The 19,757-nt window shown below is 39.0% G+C and overlaps 1 protein-coding gene across 1 annotated transcript in view; it reads left to right on the top strand.

Moving 5' to 3' along the window:
• The window catches only part of LOC139721148 (uncharacterized), a 177,684-nt gene that overhangs the window by 19,261 nt on the left and 138,666 nt on the right, over nucleotides 1-19,757 (top strand). The gene's annotated exons all lie outside the window — the stretch shown is intronic.

The following is a 19,757-nucleotide window of genomic DNA, read 5'->3' on the forward strand; positions in this document are numbered from 1 at the left end:
GTGCTGTGAAAGAGAAGAGGAGATAAATATCGATAACTTTGCCGTCTTCTTCTGTAGTTTGCCAAAGCCAACTAATGTACGTTGCCTCCTGAGACATGCATTGCAAATGACCGACACTCGACACGGCGCGGTAATATGACATGTTTGGCTCTCCCGGGCGACGTCCAAAGTGTTGATAGAAATTACATCATACTGTGTGAAAGATGAGTGTCCAAAAAAGTTAGCTGCCAATTTGCACAGCCTCGCGGTGACCCAATATAAAGTTACCCATTACTCTTCCTCGAAAGTCGTCAAGTCTGGTAACTCTGGCATATGTAATTCTTTGAAAAAATCTTATTTATTCATATGTGTATATATATATATATATATATATATATGTACATATATCCAAACTTTTTTATGGTTATTTGGTTATCTCTCTTGGGTAGGCATCCAATTCTATTGGAGGAAAATCAATAAGTTTGTTTTGCAAGCTTTCGTTGTTAGGACAGTGCCGTGTGTTGAAGGTTCAATTACTTGAGGACATGGTATCGATGGCTCGCTTGCTCCCACGTGTCGGTGTGCGGGGTGCGATCAAGGCAGTGGAGAGTCCTGCCCGTTGACACCGATCGCGCGGCCAGGTCATAGTTGAGGGCGGTAGTTTGCTCGGTGGCCGCGGCAAGAAGCGAGCCCCATTGTCACTTGGCCAACGATGTTTACGATCGTGTCCTTTCCAAGAAGATATTGAGACCCCAGCACGGCGCTACAGGGTGCGAGGAAGGTCGGTGTTGCTGTCAAACCACATTGGTGCCAGGAACTCTGTGATTAGCTTTTAAAAAAAAAAGAGATAGAGAAAAAGAGTGAGAGAGGAAGAACTCGCAAAAACAAGACGGGAAATGAGCGGGCAGAAGAAAAGCGCCGAATTTAAATGCGCCAGTTTCGAATATCATGATACGGACAGACGACTAATGCAGCACCTACACCTGACAACACCAGAACTCTTTCCACTTGTCACCCGACATCTTCCTTGAAATCGTAGGACTATACGAATGCATAAGTGGAAATAGATACCATATGCCTAGCTGGGGAGGGAAAAAAAAACCCAGAGAAGTTATCAAAGTCGTAGCAGAGACCAGCCCCGCCGACTGTTGAAATTTGCTCATTTTCCCCACCGCTGGTGCTCTTTCTGCTCTGGTCACTGCTATTCGGTTGCAGGAGTATTGATTCGGGAAGACCTCGGTGATGTGAGCAATGTGGTTCATGCCTTAATCTATCCGAAAAAAACAAATTCCGACAGTCCAACCAGGATTTTCATGATTTGCAACTAAAGAAAGAGTGTCGGTTTATCCTCCACTATGGGCAAGGTAGAGAAAAATGGGGATTCTCAAAACAACAGTGATAGATATACTGCTTTAAACACTTTGATAGACACAGCAACACATCAACATGTTCGCGAAACAACTGAATCTACAATTTAGCGGTTTGGTGTTGCTCTTCGAAAAGTGCTTCTTGAATGGTGCAGCATTCATTAAATTGTTTGTGTGATAAAAATCTAGCCACACATTTGAACAAATAATATTTAGCAAAATTTAAACAGTTTCTTTCTCTCCACAGTCGCAAATGATAGCGTGACTCTTATTCAAACTTACCAAGAGCCTATTGATGATATATTTTTTTTATTGAGGGGTTTTGTAAGGTGAAATTGCACAGAATTTACCTGGCAAATTGCTTTAAGCACTTAAGTCACAGAGAAAGTTTGAATAAACGTTTGAATCATCTTCTGATTGTAAGCCTAACCATTGACAAGCCTGTGAATATATGCTACTCAAATGATTGGATGGACTATTTGGGAGCACAGTCGTAGTTGTCCGTGTCATATGCTTCATACGATGAAAAACAGGATCTGTCTATTTAGTTTGCTTGATTTTAGGGAGATAAGCATGGAAAGATCATGAATGAATGAATGAATGATTTATTACCAAATTTTTAAGTTCACGCTTACAATCACAGATAATTTATACAATCATTGAGAATACAATAATAATAATACAATTAACATGAATACAAGACATGAAAGTATAGAATCAAACTTATTAACAATATGAATATGAAAGTACAAACATATTTACAAATTTGGTAAAAGGGTCCAACAAATAGCAACGCTATAGTGGACATTGGCCCTTGAATACAGAAGAAGAATATATAAATTCAACAAGAAAATTATTTACATTATAGACAAGTGTATTTACACTATGTACAAGATTAACATTTTGAAATTGATAAGTGTACGTACATTACTTATATTACTAGAATTGAAGTTTTTGCTTTGTGGATTACAAAATAAACAAGTTTATTCCAATTATGTGTATTCTTCCAATAAATTCTTTTTGAAGACTTTACAAAATTTTGTACGAGAGGATGTATAACGTAAATCAGTTGAAAGATTGTTCCATATTTGAACACCTGAATATGCTATTGATCGCTTCCCTAATTCTGTTCTGACAGTTTTTAGTTTAAAATTGCACATTTCTTTGTTTCTTGTTTCGTATGTATGGTCAATAATAGAAGAGGATGGAGAAACTTTTACACTTGTCGTCATGTCTGTTTGGATGTAATACTGGCAGTGATCACAGGGATAATTTATTCGTTATCCCTGACTAGTTAGACATTGCCAGATTAAAATTTCTGATAGAATCATTCATGGAATGACAGAAATAATTTTCATTGACAAAACATGCACACACTCTCACTTCTTATTTTATTTTTCCACACATCGTTGTATACAGTTTCAAGTTGAAGGAATCATTGACTGTGGAATAACTTTATGGGACAAATTTTGTCATGAGTGCATTTGATCTTCAGGCCATCAGTGAAATGTGCTTAGAGTGTCAGTTATACACAATCTGTTTTCAGTGAAATGTTCAAAGTCTGTCATATGTGGGTGTATATTGGAGAGTTTGTTTGCAAAAACCAATAAGTCCATTTTTGAAGATTTTGAAGTACAGTCTCTGCAATAAAGTACAAAATAATACCTTTTAAATGATATATTGGTCACAACATATAAAGGTACATTTTTGAAGTTATGGTCAAAAGAAGCAAAAATTTTCTTATTATTTTCTTTATTTTTCTTGACCTTTAATCGCAGATATCTCCATTTGGCAAATATGGACTTATCAGTTTTTGCAAACAAACTCTTCATATGTATGTCTCACAGTTCATCATATTCACTGTGCATGACAAGTGCTTAGAGCTGCCTAGCAGTAGCAGCACTCACAAACAGCCAGAACTCTCCCATGGTGCAGTTAAGAATGGCTCCTTTATTTTCAGCCGCTCTTCGTACGCCAACTCAGTGTATATGCGAATGCACCCTTGTCAGCATTATTTCCACTGAGCAAGAAGATACATGCTCACATCAGCATTCTATCTTGGAATATGAAGAGTTTAAAGATGCAATGGTCTCATCTTTATGTGTAGTTGCCTTCCAATTTTGTGATTGTAAACTTGTGCTTTGGGTTTTCTTTATGATGCAGCATGTCGTAACCCGGGGTACCATCATACACTGGGTTACAGCATTTTGTAAACGTTGTCTTGTGTTCATAAGATGCACAGCAACACATTGCTGTTAATGGCAGCCAAATTTTAGCAATCAGCAATAACTGTCCCATTGCCAATTCAGCACTGGCGAGATTTTTTTTTTTTACATTATTACAGTGATAATAAATCTTTTCTTTGATCATTAAGGAAATTTTAGGGAAAAAGTCAGGCTGGCTCATATGATCTGTGCAAGAAGTAATAGGTAATTTCTGATCTTTACCTACAAATATTTCTTAGATTATGGTGGCCAAAAAAAAAATAGCTTGCAAAAGTTAATGGTTTTGAGGGAATTCAAAGGAAGGGCACATACTTTATATACAGCATTACTGTATTAAATAAAAGAAATTGACTCTTTAGAATTCTATTTATTGTAATGAACAGAATTTGATATCCAATTTACCTTGGAAGACCCGAGATCCATGATTAAAAAGGAATTCATGTATAGTTTTATGTGCATTAGTGCCACAGAATCTTCTTGCATAAAGCACTTTCACTTATTTTTTTTATTTTTTTATTTTTATTTTTTGGGGGGTAACCCAGGGTTCAGGGCTAAAAAAAAAATAACTCAATGAAGTGGCAGATTTTTATTTGGTACCCCAGGGTGGCAAAATTTGCATCATATGACCAACTTAAGATCAGATATTATTTGAACCTGTGATCCTTTTGATCCTGTACATTACATAGTGTGTAATCAGAAAGTTCCGTTCATTGTTTTGCATGTTTCAACCCAATGTGTACTCCTTAATGATTTTGTGTGTTTGTCAGTGTGCTTAGTACACTCCACTTTCCTCCATGCATATAGCTTTACAGTGATTGGCAGAACTGTGTTTAAATGATTGCTCTATTTTTCTTTTAATTTCACTCTCCCAACTAGGTCAAAGTTTATGATGATCTATATGGTCTCAGTAGTCGGATAGATTTTTGTATTTACTTTGATTGGCTCCTGATTATTGAAAGATTCGATTACACCTCTTTTATAAAGAATGAGCCTGTTTTGATGGTACGTTTCATGCTCCTTCGCATGTTGTCGTTGATCAAGTACTATCCTTTGAATTAGGAAATTTGTTTGATTTAGATGGTGAAGAAAAAAGCTTAAAGGGATTGTATAGTTTTGGTTGAGACCTGATTTCAGGTTTCTAACATTTTTTTGGTGAGATGATGAGAAACCTCTTATGAAATATGAAAGAGCATGTAATTCCATGAGGAATTCAACGTTTATTTGACGAAAATTGGTTTTGAAATGGCTGAGATATCCAAAACAGAGCGATTCTAATAAGTATGGGACCCACACTTTATTACGATTGCTTTGTTTTACTTTGTTTTTGGATGTTTCAGTCCTTCCAAACCCGATTTTGATCAAATAGACTTTGAATTCCTCTTCAAATGGTTAGCTCTGTACTATTTCATAAGTGTTTTCTTGGTATCTCGCAAAAAAGTTAAAAGCCCAATTCTCATCTCCACCAATACTGTACCATCCCTTTAAGGAGTTGCTGTGGACAGAATTTCTGTTAATTTGTTGCACCGTAAGTAGCACTGGTTCTCACTTTATGCCTTTTGTGAAGTCAGTTCTTTGGACTGAGATGCCTGCCGCATGAATTTCATGTTCAGGATCACCTCTAGTGGCATTTGTGGCAGATGACTCAGTGGCATAGAAGTTTGTAGGACTCCCTCTACTGCTTTTGTCTGTGTAGTCTCCCCCTCCCCACCCCCCACCCACATGGTCGGGGTGTGTGAGGAGTTTATCTAATGATAAACCCACAAAGATATTGGAAACTAGACTTTTCTTCAGCTGTCTTTCCCCACTGTTATAGTGCTTCTTCATTTATAAACTTGTCAACAACAATAGAATGAAAATGTCTTGGGGTGCATTTCATGAAGTGTATTGTCTGACAAATTTGTCACACAAATTTGCTCGCAGGCAGTCAGATGTGAGGATTTCAGTAGCTTATAACAGTTTATCTGAAAAAAAAAAAAATGCTACATGAAAGCCCCCCAGCCCCCCCCCCCCCCTGCATATTGTGCACAGCCTAAAAAAAAAACAAGAAAAAAAAATGAGGATTCTTGTTTATTCCTTTGAAGCACAAGTCTATTCACTCTGACTGGCTGAGAAGATAACAACATATATCAGAAGAAAAAAAAATATCAACATGTCAGATATTTACATGATTTTCATTGTGGTTTGTGTAAATGATACATATTTAAAACAATGCTATTGTGTATTATGTGTAAATGATACATATTTCAAACAAACAAACAAACAAACAAACAAACAGAGGCCTCTTCTGGGCAAAGCTATCCAAAGTGTGATAGTCATTAAAGAGGGTTTCTTACAATTGTATTTATGTGATGGTTTTTATTTTGCATTTCTTATCTAAGAGGGAGCCCTAGTGTTATAAACAAAATAGTGTTGATAACTCTTATTGGATGTATCTCTTTATATGTGATATAGCTTAAAAGTAATGATTGTAGGACATCATTGTCTATTACTCCTGTTCAAAGACATTAACTGAAGAGGCTTCTTCTCTCTCATTATTTTTGTTCTTTGATTTCTTGCCAGTTTTGTATTCGTCCAGCTTTATGAGCAATTGATGCATTGAAATAAGATCAAAGTCTTGTCGTGATATTTGGTGCGCTGATTGTAGACTTAATGGAACTTAAAGTATATCCAAATATCTAAATATACAGTATTACTTCCAAAATATATTTTCAGTTTTCTCTCATATCATGTATCAACTTTCCACATGTCATGATCATGTGAAAGTTTTGAATGATTTTTAGAGTCCGTGAACAGTTTTGATGTGGTCACCGTGGAAATGAACTTGAAAGTTATAACCACACACTGCATTTAAGGAAGAAACTCTGTAAAACGTTAGCACTGATGAAATCAAATGTCTTTAGACTGGTAAAGGATGATCCATTGGATCATTTTGAGATTGTGTTTATAAGGGAGGAGTTTTTGAGTCTTGGTAGGTGAGTTGATGAGAGTTTCTAAATTTCAAGAAATGGTTTATAAATAGATAATGGGAGAAAAGTATAAAAACAATAAACGGCAATGTACTAGAAAGTAGGGAAGTGAGTTATGAAGAGGAAAAGTCATATTAGAGAGCGAATGAATGGAAGAGAGGAGCATGTAGAAAGGAAGAGAATGAAAAGAAGAATGATATGTGGAAATGACAGAAGCAAGTGAAGGACAGAAAGAGAATAAGAGATAGGAATAGGAGATAGACCGAGAGATAGAGTGAAGGATTGAAGGAGTGGAAGAGAATTAAGTGGATTTATGGGTGATAGTTTATGAGAGAAGTTGGTAACATTACAGAGTGTGAGGGGGGACAATGTTGGAAATATTCCTACTGATCGGCATTGGGTGGTTGGCCGAGTGGGAGCAGGAGTTCCCTCCTCCCGCAGATTCCCGAAACTAGTCACCGCTGCGCTGCCCGTCCGTGATTGCTAGTCATCACATCCATGCATAATCATCCGGATCAATGGGTGTCTCGGTCTCATCAATATTTCCAGCATAACATGGAGGCAAGTAAGAAGGACTCTCTTAATGACAAACAGGAATGATTGGAGATGGGGGGTTGGGGTCGGGATTGGGATGGGGGGGTGTCGAGTGGGGGATGGGGTTGGTGGAGGAGGAGTAGGTGGGGAATGAAAGGTGCCCAAGGTTATCATGGACAGTCATGGCAGCCTGATCAATACCCCACGAGCACTGCGCTGCTTGGAATTTCTCGGGGTGATGCATTGTTCGCTCCGGTGGGTGCAACTTGAGGTGTAAGATGGAGGGGAGAGCGGAGAGGACTGGACTATCACGTTGCACACATTGCGTTTGTTTGGCCAGGGGCAAGGTGTATTGCCAGGCGCCCAGCTGAATGAATGGCGAAATGTTGTCAGCGAGAGCCGCATTTTCTCGCCACCAAATTGATGCTCGTTTTTCTGGTTTGCTTGTTACGTTCTCTTGCATTGTCTTACTTTGGCGTGCAATTCAATTCGATGCAGCCATTTTCGGCTCACGCCTTTCGTGCCGCACATTGATATATACATATACATGTTACGTATGGCAAAATTTCGTACCGGTAACTATGCTTCCTGACAGCATGAATCAGAGCTTCTGTTTCTCGCCCGAAGACCGCGACAAATGACAATGATCCGTAATATGGTACGAGGTAAATGACACATCCATCTCACGCTTCATGCATTGTCAAATCCTTGACTTATCAACAAGTCTGCAAGATAACGCGATCACTTTCCTGATTATTTCGCACCGCCAAAAGAAGTTCCCCCCATTCAAATCAGGAAAATTGAAAAGACATATCCCTGATACATGGCGTGTAACATTCTGCGATCGGTTCTCGCAGTATTGTGGCTGTAACCGAAACTTGGCGGGAGGAGGGAGCTTTTTTTTGTTGTTTGTTTGTTTGAGACGAGCCTGCAACATGCTCGGCCAGGGCGGGTATCCGTGGCTAATGAGAGACAGAAATCACTGAGTCACGGATGGCAGCGATACGTTTGGAGCATGATATTGATTCTAATGTTTCCCTGACATATCGTGGCTGCATTTCCTGTGATCAGATGTCACAATGCTGTAGACGTATATAGAATTTCTCTTGCTACCACCGTGTTGTGAAAAGTGCAAAGAAATTCCCCACCCCCCCCCCCAAAAAAAAAAAAAAAAAAAAGAAAAGACTGATACCAAAGTCTGTATCAAGACAAAGAAGAAAGAATTTTAAAGTATATGTTCATTAACAATATCACTTCCTCAACCTCTGTAATTTTTTTCTTTTTTGATATACTTTGTGTTTTGATTGAAATGAGCAAAAATTTTAAAAGAAATTATATAATAAGAGCTACAACAGCAACCAAAGAAAAGTGGATACCATACTATCCTGAAAAAAAAGAATATTTTTTTCAGTTTTATTTATGTTTTGACTAGAAATAAAGATTACCTTCAATACAATGTCACCCATATTTAATAATTTGATACAATTTATTTCTTCTGCTTTGTCTGTTTTATGCTTGCTGAAACACTTGAATCTGTTACATCACTGCCAGAACAGTTCACAGTCAGTGCCACATTTTTAAAAGTGAGAGGGGGGAGGGGTTGGCCAGTTTATATTTCTGGTGCCACTTCCAGATTTCACCAGCTAACAAGCAAAAAAAAAAAGGGGGGGGGGGTTCAGCTGACATGCCAAAAAGAAAGGCCGTACATGTGCTCTTCAAGGTTTTATTGGCTGGCAAAACGCAAAAGCTTAACCACATTCTATATCTTTGTGGTGCCACTTCTGGGGTGAAAAAAGTGGTTACACCCTATGTATTCCTATGTATTGTGAAAAAAAAGTGGGGGGTTGGGGCACCCCCGTGCACCCCCCTCCCTATCTTTTTCTCCTTGCATCCAAAGTTCAGCTACGTACTCACACTATAGATAGCATTAATCAAGATTTGGGGAGCATATACACACAGATGATGAAATGTCTTTCTTGTTTTTTTTTTTTAAGGAATAATTGAAGTGGGACTTCATGAAGAAATCATCACAACTTAACACTGTGCAGAGTGCAGAGTTGCCGTGCCATACCCTTTGATACCTTACAAAACCCTCCAGGTTTGTGAGTGGCCCTGTCGCTTTAAAAAGAAAAACAACTGATCACCTCATCACAAGTTCAGTTTATTTCTGTGCACATCCTTTTTTCTTCTTTTTTTTTTCATGGCCAAGAAAAGAAAGAAGATAAAGGAGGAGACGAAGTGAGAAAGTAAAAAAGAGTGTTTGCTGTCTACAACGATCCCTTATCACTAATTCAAAGCCGCAATGGATACTTTCGCAACGTTTTCCTGATGGAAAGTATCATTTACGTGGCCCGTCCGGGGGAGTGCGCACACTCACTGCTGTCTGCTTCCCCCCCGCCGGTCTCCTAGAGAAGAAGGAAGGACCCGCCCGGAACCATTGCAAGAGGTTCTTTTGGCACCTGGGGGTCACTTCACGCGCCCCTTTCCAGAGCTGCAGCGGGGCTTGTCTGATTAGTGGGGATGTGATGAACTCGAGTTCTGTATGGGCCAGGGATGTGGGGTGGGGTGGGGTGGGGGGAGAGAAGAGACTGTTGGTGCATTTTTTCATCTGGCTGAGATGCTCTTTCTTCTTGCATCCTGGTAACCAGGCATGTCAGAGTTGAGTGATCACAAAGTGCAACCTTGGACTTGTTGGGTTTTTTTTTTTTTTGGGGGGGGGGTTTAGGTCCACTTGATAGGGAGGAAAACCAAACAAACAACCACATAACAACCCCATAGCAAACCTCTGCAAAGTGCATCCAAAGAATCTGGGAATTCAACTTTACAATCTCAATACATCTCGCCATCATTAGCCATGTTCAGACGTATTTCTAGTCGGAGTAAAAATTCATGGCACGGAAATTAAGATTCAAATTAATGCATATCTTACCACGACCCTTGTGTCCACAGGACGGTCGTGGGAAGAAACTCCGACCAATTTATGTGCGAGGGTCGGTGTAACTTCTGGAAGTGGTAGCGCAGCGCTTGTCGACCATGGGATTGTTTTTTACCAGTGGCATTTGTCTTCTCCATTCTTGTTCATGGAAATTTCTGCATGAGCACTACCTTCTTCGTTGCGATCGACTAGGTTAGAATTGCACTACACGCGCACGTGAATAATCGCAAAATGTCAACGTTGTGATTTGACCCAGGAAGTTTTATCTACAGCAGTGTAGGTCGTAAGGCATATAAGTTCATAGATACTCCGAGGGCTTATCCGCACGGGCAATTTACTCCGACCAGCTAGTCGTGGTAGCGAGATACTCCTGAGAAAACTCAGGAGTATCTCGTGCGGAGGAAGAGGTTGTGGTAAGTTCCTCCGATCGGAGGAACTTACCACGACCTTGTTTAGATGGGCACTACTCCGACCTATCCTCCGAAGATACTCCGACCAAGCTTCCTCCGACCCTTCCTCCGAAGTTACTCTGACCAAAACTGCCTCCGTCTGAACACAGCTTTACAGTCAAACCAATAACATAAATCCTCACTCACTGTTGGCTAGCTTCTAAAGTGTAGAGTACTGATGTGATGATGTCACAGTCTTTTGTTACAGCTTGGGTTTGAACCAGGTGCGAGCATGGTTAGCAAGAATAATACTGTTCACAGATTATTTGGGGCAGGTGAGGTTGTTTAGAGCCAGTTTCCATGGCGATGAATGGCTATGACATCACACATAGGTGCTCTATTAACCCGTTGAAGACGAGTCCCGAGTATACTCGGGCAGGTGTCCATGGGAAATGCGTGTTACAGCAATATCAGTCCGTCCATGATTGGTTAATAGATCACATGCGTGAGCAGAAAAATGGTTGCCAATTTGATCAAGATGATTGCAAGTTGCATTATTGATGCATTCATTGAGAATGGTGAGGTAACATTTGTGAACTTGTGAGAGTTTATATCACGCAACTCGTTGATTGATGGTTGTTCAAGAACTGTCCGTAAAGATGTTTTTTTAGGGTGAGGAAAGAAACCGGGGGGGGGGGGGGGGGGGGAGATGCAAATGATGAGACACAAGTGATTATCAATACAGTGTGATGTATGTCATGCACAAAGCTCAGTGGATTAGTGGTATACAAATAATAATAATAGTGGCTACTTGTATAGTGCACAGGTCCACCTTTCAGTGCTCAGTGCGCTTCTAAAATGAAATTGTGAAAAGAATTATTATTTCTTTCAAGGTTGGCACTGAAAAAAACCCAGCAATCCACTGTTGATTTGCTGAGATGGTAATCTGTTTGATGCTTGTACACACACTGTGTGTATTTGTGTCTTTTTACATATTTACTACCCATAGTGTTCTGTGTTGCCCTAATAATGTCAAAGATGGTACCTCCTTAACACACACCCACACACACAACACTCTCTTCCTGTGTTTCTTTTCCATGCTTGAGTGCATGGCAATGTCTGAAAAGTGAGGGCAGGCTTTCACTATGAGTAAATAGTCCTCGGGCCAGTCCTCAATCATACGACTTTCCTAAGTGCTTCAGCGATGCGCGACCTGGAGGGATATGTGCAGTATTGAACTTGTCATGTTGGTGTAGAGGGGGCGCTTAAAATCTCACTTTGCCTTTGCGGAGGCTAATGCCGTTGATTCAAGCCGCCTCGGCTTTTACAGAACTCTTGTGCACTGTTGGCCGCAGAAAATGGACCAAAATATATGTGTGTGGTCTCAGACAAGCTACTGAAATAACTCTAAATCACGCTGAAGTTATCTCTTTCCCCTTCATAATGCCAAATGTTTCAAGCCATTTTTGTGATTGTTGGCATCAAGTCCATAATTACATAAGTGAGTAGTATGCAGTAAAGGTTAGGAGAATTATTGAATCATAAGTATAGATTAATGATAAAAATTGAATGATAAAATTAGTTGATTGTAAGTTTTGGGACATCATTGCTGACTGATAACTGAATTGCATTGGTGGATATGTGATTTAACAAAAGTTATCGATGAGGATTGACTTGATGATTGACGTCCAATTTATGCCATGTGTGGAAATAGAATGAGACAGTTTGTACGTGTCAAGGAACATTAGGAAAGAAAATACGTGATGAGTGGTTGAGATGCAGAGTTAAATGTTACGAGTTGAAGTGCAAATTCATTTATGTATGCTACTGAAACTTACATAGATGGGATCTGTGTGAGAATATCATGCTTTTGAATCCCCTAACCAGAAAAAAAGTGAACAAAATAAAATCTGTTGTCAGAGCAGAACATATAGAATGGCTGTTTGAAAATATTGATGAAAGCCATATATATACTTCAAGATTTCCCACATTTCCTCATACATTTCCTACCTATCTAACTCCAAATTTTATGCTTTACAACAGGGAACAAGAAAGGTGTCTATTCATTCACTAATTTTCTGATTTACACTGTGTGTGTGTGTGTGTGTGTGTGGGTATATGGGTTTTTTCTGTATTTAATGACAATGCTAATAGAACTCATGAAATTTTGTTCCCAACAAGTGACATCACTCTGGTTTGATGAAGACGTGATGTGTATCATACTGAAGATGAAAGTTAAGAGTGCAAATCTAAAACATAAAATTGTTTTTGGTCCTCTAATTACGATACAGTATATTTCTCCCTATTTATAGGTATAGAAAGGGGGGATGAAAATTTGCAGGCATTTTTAATGACCTTTCATCAGTTGATCCAAACTTGCAATGGATGAACTGTTAGCATCTTTTAATTTGGACTTGGTTTGTGTTGTGGTTCCCTTTGTGCTTGTTAGCATTGTCTGGGCAACTGCAAAGTTCTTAGATCTCTGTGATATTCTAGTTATACATTTTCTCAGCTTTGATGATATCAAAAGCCCACCTCTCTTCTCTGTCTTTCTCTCTCACTCCATCTCTCTTTTTCCTCTCCTTTCTGTTTTTCCTGCTATGTTTTCATGTCATTTCTTTCTTTTATTTTTCTCTCTATCTTCTCTCTTTTCTGTGGTACTATCTCTCGATCATTGTCAGATTCTCCACTCCCTTATCCTTCAATCTTTCCTCTCTTTCTTTCTTCCTTTCTTCCTACATTTATCCCAATTTTTTCCTTTTCTTCTTTTCCTTTCTTTATTTTTTATTCCTATTTTCTTATCATCCTCTGTCATGCCCCTTTTCTCTCCCCATTTGCATCTTTTTTAAATCCATTTTGCTCTTTTTGTACCCATTTTTCCCCACATCTGTCTATCCGTCTCTCAGTCACTTCCTGTTTTCATGCTCATACTTGCCTTGAATATTCCTTCTCTCTCTCTCTCTCTCTCTGTTTAACTTTTGTTCCTTTTTTTTTCCTGGTTTCTCTTTTCTCTTGCTCTGTCTACATGACTGTGTGTTTACTAAATCCTCATCTATTTTCTAGTATATGTATATATTTTTTTTCTTAAAGAAATTCTTTTTTTCTTCCTGACTTCTCCTTATCTGCACCCCGGAGAACTCTAATGGCCATCCATTGGATAATTTACACTGGAGGATTGTTGGCATCCAACAACCTCTCGTAAAAGAATGGAACCCTAAACAAATTTCTGCATCAAATTTCTAGAGAACAATAGTGCCTTGAGAGAAAGTGCAGCACAAATAAATGATCAAGTTTAACCACAATGAAAATAAACACACACAAAAAACTCAAGAATATTCATAAGGTAGGAACCTGCAAATCTGTTCTTTGGTTTCTTCTTGTTTTTTTTTTCTTAATTCTATTTTATTACAACCAGTAAAATTACTATTTTCAAGCCATAGCGCCAGAAGTTGACCATGCTGTCAACTGTGATTAATCAATGTGGCTGTAAAAACTGGGATGGGATATATGAGAGAATAGCTCTGTGAAAGCTGTTCAGGTTTTATTGCTGCCATGATGTCATTTATGACATGTGCATTATGCATGATGTTTTGAAACTAATATGTTGATAGTACGATGTGTATGCAGCTGAAATGGAATTTCGCGCGCATGCGGTGATTAAACTTTTTCTTGTGTTCAGGTCATTTTGGGAGCATGGTTGGGCATGTGGCTCCATTTGTACTTCCTCGGAGAAGTATGAAGCATCTTTGGAATGGTCAACATCATGACCAGTGCATCATGGGATATCATGAACATGCATTGATAACCATTTTTGTCTTACCCATACCCCTAATTTCTCGACAGTTTATTGAAAAAAAAGGAGAAATTTGATTATGTTTGTACCTGTGACAATTACAGTTACATTAGAATATCTTTTCAACTTTACAGTCAAGACTTGATTCATTGCCGGTTTAGCGACTTCATCATACAGAGCTCTGAAGCTTGGTGGTGATTGGAAGAGATTTGCTGTTCTGAGCTGCTAAATTCAGAGATATCATTTGATATACAACACCTAAAAAAATTCTGGCTGTCCAATATTTGTGGATGGCACATCACTTGACAATCAGTTAAAAATACCGTTGCATGCTGCCACTGTTGAGTTGTGCAATTTTGTTTGAGCAAAGAAGGATAGCGTCCAGCTGACGTCAGCAACTTCCATTGACTCCTGTGTTAAACCCATGATCAACTCGTTCGTTCCATTACACGAATCTGATGTCACAACTAACAAAACTTTGCGGCGCGTACTCAACAGGTACAAGCATGCATTCAGGCACTCGTGTCACTGTCAACAAGTTCAGTCGATTAGTTTCACGTATGACTGACTGGGAGTTTCCCACTCATTTGCCTTTCACGAAAAAAGTGGTTGCCATTTCTGTACTAAATTCAAGAATCTGTGCAGACGACATCTGTTGGCATCCGAGATGTTGCGTAAAACAAATACTGTATAAGATGAAGCCCACTATTCGCCTCGTTGACTAGAGCGCATCTATCTTTCACCTCATGCAAAATCTCATGCTGTCACGCTCATGACCATTCACTGTTTGATATAATATGCCATCTAATGTGTTCCAGAATATTACCATTTGCACTTTTGCTACCAAAACATACTATTAGAGTGATTTTCTGTACGCAAACAATGTGCTTATGGGCACAGATTACTGTTACCTGTGCATTAACAGCACCTCTCAGTTGAAGGGTCTTCCCATGGCTAAACGTGCAGTTGATACACCGATAAATGCAGCAATCTGGAATTTGAAGATCAATGAGCTGACAAAAAGCAAACATGACCAAAATGTAACATTTATTTATAGGGGCTTGAAATTTTAAGTCATGAAGTATTTTGAAAGCTTTCCTCAAACATATAAAGACATTCATGAATATGCATCATCATGTTTACATTTTTGTTATTTCTACCGCAAATATATATATAAATATATATATCAATTTGAAAAAATTATTATGGCATAAGTGGTACTTTGTAGTTGTATGAAACAGCCATGGGTAATAGTTGCTAGTTACAATTATCATTTGTTTCTTTTGATCTGTTCCTATTCATCTGTTGTTTGAGTTTGAAATTTTATATTGAGTATGTGGGTGTTTTTTTTTTGTGTGTATAAAAGTAATAAAGGATAGTTCTCACAAAATTGAAGAAATTAGTTGCTCTTCTTGTAGCATTATAGGATGGTTCTTTTGCAGTCCAAAACATTGAACGTATAGTTTGAGCATTAACCTCCAATATGATTGGTGGTTGTCCAATGCTGTTAGTGTTAGTATAACATGTCATATATTGTTCGGCCTCGATGTTATTGGCCGACATAACATCTTCACATCTTCGTCTGTTTCATGTGACGGGAATTCCCACTGACATTAATGAGCACGAATATGGCGTGGTTAATACTGTGACCTAATTTACAGAAAAATGTCCATTCCCTCTATGCATTTTGATTTACTAAAATAAACTCCGAAGTGTACCCAATTTGTGAAATTCATTTCCATTATTTTTCATCGTTGTGATGACATGGATGACAAATCCCGATATTAGCAGTATTCGTCTTGGTGGAATGTTTGATTCTTTTTTCTTTTCTTTTTTTGTGGTTTGGCTTTCTCCCTCACCCCCCCCCCCCCCCCCCCCGCTTCTCTCCCTCTCCTATAGTAGCCATTATTACTTCACACGGGATTTAGGCTGAGGACGGATTTATTGTGTCATGTTCGTTTAAAATGTTATCCCATACAGGATGATAACGTTCTAACTTCAAGTAACCTATCCTCTACAGGAAAAGCTTAGTTTTGTATTGTTTTTGTTGTTGTTTTTTTATTTGACCCACTATGTGATATTGTACCTGTCAGCAACAATGTATCATGTTTGAAAAGCATAATTCTGTTTTCAAACTCAGCAATGATTTCTCAGCCAAACATCCTATTGTTTTCACACGATGAAACTTTCAAAGGCAAGTAAGTTGTTTTCAGGTGATATCTTATGTAGTAATGTAATATTGTACACCTGCCAAAGCATTGCTGAATGGAAGAACAATAAAGCTGAGCAAAGCCTTGAGATGCACAAGTGGATTCTTCTTGAGGTATGAATTTTCTTCAATTTATTTCCCTCTACAAATGGAATTTGTAGGATCACAACTGCTGATCTGTAATTCAACAAACATGTCCGGGGAAAAAAAGAACAACGGGACAGATTGAAGAAAATTCACACCTCAACCTTCACTCCTCTGCTTAATATTCTCTTGCTAGGATTCTTCTTTTCAGACCGCACAGACAATTGCGTGCTCATATGCTGACAAACGAAACTTTGTTGAGCAAAGAAATTTACAGTGGAGTAAAAGACTTTCCAACCACCTTTGACACCGTCAGTGTACTGTATAAGCCTTATATTTAGTGAGTCTGATTTTTTCACAAATCAGAACTTCCTGACAATGTCGAGAGTGGTTAAATTGGGGATCGTGGAGCACATCACTGAAGTGTGAAATGTATGCGTCACATCGCACTCATGTTGGGATGAGAGTTAATAATTTCACTTTTTTTTTTTAATTTGTGAAAAGCACCCGACTTGAGAAATTCACAAAAATAAAAGCCTCGCAAAAGACACTCACAAAATTCACAAAAATAAAAACCTCGTGAAAGATATGTTGTATACAGTATGTGAAGATGAGGGTATTGCATAAAACATGATAATTATGATGACATATTTATTCAGCTCTGTCAAATATTGACACTTTAAAGATTACATGCTTGCTAATTGATGATTCAGATGACATGATCTCTCACTTAAAAAAAGCAAGTAATTGGTATATTGGTCATTTTTTAAAATATTTTTTAATGCAACAATGTGGTTGAACTTTAATTCGTATGACAATAATTGCCTGTTGTCTGTGTAGGAAATTACTGTTAACGTGTGTTGGACTGTGAGGATTACATGTAACACGTCAGTGAGCTATGCCATGCATGAATGCTAGTCTGTTTGTGACTGCATTTAAAGCGAATGAGACAAGCCTGAGTCATTTAAAGGGGAATGAGTATGATTTTGATGCGCATTAGGTATGCCAGCTGGAATGGGCAGGAGCTGGGAGCATTAGATGAGAGTTTAAAAATCCCCTAGCAAGACTCTCTCCTCCCCCCCCCCCCTCCCCCATCCTCCCGCCTTTCACCTTATTCACTGATCCCAGTCATTCCTGCTTTTAATCATCCGGGAGCATACAGGCTGCAAATTGTCTGGGCACGTCAGGCGTGGAGGGGTCTCCTACGCCGCGTTTGACAGATAATCGATCACCGGGGCTTAGAATGTGGCTGCCCATATTGTAAACTGCACATTTTCTTCTTCGATTTCTGCAGGGATGCAGTTGATTATGAGTGTGTGTGTGTGTGTGGGGAGGGGGGGGGGGCATGATAAGGATGGAGGTGTGTGGGGGGGGGGAGTGGGGTGGGGGGTGAAACATAAATGTGCAGCTCATTGTGCAAGAAGAAATGGTAACAGAATTTCAAATGAAGGGGTGCAGAAATAAAGAAGAATGTGGTAATGGCGGAGGTTTTGATAGGAAAAGTACTTACAAGACAGACCTGGGATTAGAGAGGGAGAGAGAGAGGGAAGAGATGAAGAGTGGGAGGAGATGATTGGAGGGGGGGGGGGTGATGGAGGTAAATGCATCCGTGGTCATTGAACTTGTTTTGTAGCCGGCGCAATGTCAATAGCATTGCGAATGCGGGGAAGATTTGGTTTCGTGCTGGGGCTTCGAGTAGGAAAGGGCAATGAATGTTGATGAATGTTGCCGGGCGAAAGCCGGGGTATTGGCAGTGTTTTTCCCCCCGCGCAGCGATATCAATCAATCGTGCCTGCGTGGATTTCAAAGTACACAGTCTGCCGGGGAGAGTCATTCCTGTGTCTCTCCGATGCCAAACCCTCTGCAGTCGTTTCACCTGTGCGGGGGTAATAATTGTCGGCAACCGGCTCGGCGGGCCGTGAGTGGCATGAGGTAGCAATAATGCAGTCGTCGTAATCTCTGGTGTCTAGACACAAGTGGGCGAACCCGACGAGACACGCCTTCACTTTACCGTGTCCAAGGCTCAGACAGGCCGCATGCAACCGTGGCCGAAAGAGTACAGTGAATCACACATATTCTATGTTTCCACAGATATCTCCGTATTATATATCAAATTATGTTCACATATACGAGGTGGGTCGTCTTGGATGAGAACAGGAATAGCTTCCTTTCAAACCGGTTTTGTGTGTATCAATTTGCATTCGAAGCCAAAAGCATTAATGAATTCTACATCTCCCTTCCTTTCCTTCACCTTTGCAGTAACCTCAAGAATTCCAAAACTACTGTTTCAATTGGCAGTCAACAAATTCAGCTCTCATCCTTTATTTACTTTATTTCACTCAGTACGTGATTGGATATTTTTTTTCTTAATTCTTTATGCGCCTCGGTGTAAACCCCTGTAAGCCACATTTTTCTGAGACCACAACGTAGGCACGCTTTGAGAAAACATTCTGTTTATCAAATCCATTCAACTTTTTTTTATAGATTTTTGTTATGCTGGACATGCTATGAGCAAAAATTTAGAGAAAATGCCAAGCTTTGCTGTGATGTAAATTTTATGAGAAATTTATGACTATTTTTCTGTCAAATGACCAGTAGCTACATTATTGTCAATGCATAACTTTTGCACACAAAACAGTGACAGAAACTTTACTTGCAAATCCAATAGGGAGCACAGCTTGATATTGAATCACTACACAATTTCAAGCTACATGTGAGCGGAATGGAATGGAGTAAAGCTTTTATTGTACTGTGGCATTTGGCGATTTCTCGGTCTGTTTGGGCGGGTTTGTTGCGATTGAGCAAAATATGGGAACTTGGCATGCCCTTGACTGAGTTGGGTGTGCGAATGTAAAGAGTTAATCTCACAATCTATTTTGCAGAGACAGAAAATCAAATGAACCTAGGGAAACTGCTGACCATGAATTTATCACAGAAATTGCTTACACTCATAAAACATTTTTTTTTTAATCTGTTTCTCTTTGTCTCAATCTTCCCGTGCTTAAGTGGCTTTCATACTTTTGTCTTGCGAGGAATTTAATTATTTGCCATGTATGACCATTTAATAAAACCTTAATAAAGTTTTATGTCTGTCTAATCAGTTTTAGCTATAGCCTATACAGATTTTGCTTAGGGATTCACCCTTTTTTGTCAGGCAAACTCAATGATTTTACTATTTTGAACATAGTAGAATATTTCTTATCACATTTTGTACACATTTATTTCTTTTATTTCAGAAAATGATGGGTTGGTGGATACATTGACAAGTGAGAAAAA

Source organism: Diadema antillarum, unplaced genomic scaffold (genome assembly GCF_040938485.1).
Source record: "Diadema antillarum isolate AM-2024a unplaced genomic scaffold, OU_Dant_1.0 scf00000139, whole genome shotgun sequence".
Classification (NCBI taxonomy): Eukaryota; Metazoa; Echinodermata; class Echinoidea; order Diadematoida; family Diadematidae; genus Diadema; species Diadema antillarum.